This window comes from Octodon degus, unplaced genomic scaffold (assembly GCF_000260255.1).
Source record: "Octodon degus isolate 3935 unplaced genomic scaffold, OctDeg1.0 scaffold00022, whole genome shotgun sequence".
Lineage (NCBI taxonomy): Eukaryota > Metazoa > Chordata > Mammalia > Rodentia > Octodontidae > Octodon > Octodon degus.
In genome coordinates this window covers 17,488,112-17,489,856 of record NW_004524598.1, presented here as the reverse complement: position 1 = coordinate 17,489,856, position 1,745 = coordinate 17,488,112, and positions in this window count along the sequence as shown.

Below are 1,745 nucleotides of genomic sequence, written 5' to 3'. Positions count from 1 at the left end.
AGGTGCTGGGAGCTCACTAATTACTGGAGACCTGAGAGAAGCATCGAAATTGGCATAAACAAGAAGAAGCAACCAGGATCTTCCTGCAAAAGTTAATGTTCCTTTATTGTTTCCATCGTCTCTTTAGATTAATGCTGTGTTTTGTTGACATTATCAGAGAGAATAAAAATAATTGATATATCCACCTTTCCAATCAAAGATAAATAGGCTTTGTCATTTTTGTTTAAATATCAGTAATTGAGTACTAAAGAGAAGAACTTTTTAGCGACAAGGCCCTTTGTGTTATAGACATAGTGACCATTGCACATTCGTGAAGAAATGAGTAAAGTGTAAGCACACAGAATTAGATAGCAGAGATGCCGGTATTATTCTAATAATGTACACTCAAAATAAGATTTCAACAGTAATATAATTCAAAATATCAAAAGCTGTAGTAAATTTATATTTTCTTCATCTTTCTGAGATTTTTTCATAATGTTAATTACTTTTTATTTGTTATTACAAATTTTCATCTTCATGAAGATTCATGGATCTTGCATCAAAGGAAAATAATTATGATTTAATCCAAAATTAAATGAAGATATCAAGGTATTATTTTATTTATTTTTTATGTATTTAGTACAGGGTCTACAGAGTCTTAGTACACAGATCAGATTTGTAGTGATCCTCTTGTTTTCAGCCTCCCAAGTGCTGGGATTACAGGCACCCACCACCATACCCAGTCTCAATCCCAGTCTCAGCATGCCCGTGGCTGGGGCCAGCACAGCATGCCAGGGATTGAACCACAGCTGCTGTGCTCTGCCTAAGCAATCATTTAAGTCTGCCTAGCTATCTGGCCAGCCCCTCAAGACATTATTAATGCATATTTGCATCAAATAGACTAGATTCTTAGGTGTACCCAAGATAGCACATTTTTAATAGACTAGAGAATGCTTTTAATTCAATATCTTTGAAATTTTCTTCCCTTCATGCCATAAGTTACTCAGAAATTTTATCCTGGTTTCTAAAGGAAAATATTAATATAATATATTCTTGTTTGAATTTTAGGCAAATACTATAAATAGTATGTGGCTCAAACAAACTACATCCCTCCCATTGTGCTATATTTTAACACTAGAACAAAATGGTCTATGTGCTTTACTCTAATGGCTGATTATTATAACTACATTAATGATTATATCTGCAATTTAAACTACTCAAGTATATTTTGAGATTTAAAGAAAAAATAAAGATGAGAGACTTAACCATAATATCTTAATAAGTTCTACATGTACTAGGAAAAAAATAGACAAAGTCAAATTAAACTATTCTAAGATAACATTTCAACTCTCCAATTTCTGAAATTGTAAGAGACTAGCAAAACACTCTTAGAAACAAGTGTAGTAGATGCATTCATTTTTACAACAAAACCTATGGAGAAAGCTGTGCAAATGTTCAGCTAAATTATCTCCATATTACTGTTGGATTTGTTGATCTACATTCTGTAAGCAAAGCTATTAATTAAACTTTTAAAGATCCATCAATAGGGGCCGGGGAGATGGCTCAGTAGAATAAGCGCTTCCCTGGCAAGTGCAAGGACCTGAGTTCAATCCCCGGTTCTGAAAAAAAAAAAAAAATCCATCAATAGTAAAATGCACTATTCAAGTTCAGTACTTGAATATACACTACTCAAGTTCACTAAAGGAAATACAGTGCAGTTGTGAAAAGGAATATTTCTAGATTCAAGGAGAAAGAAATACAAACAA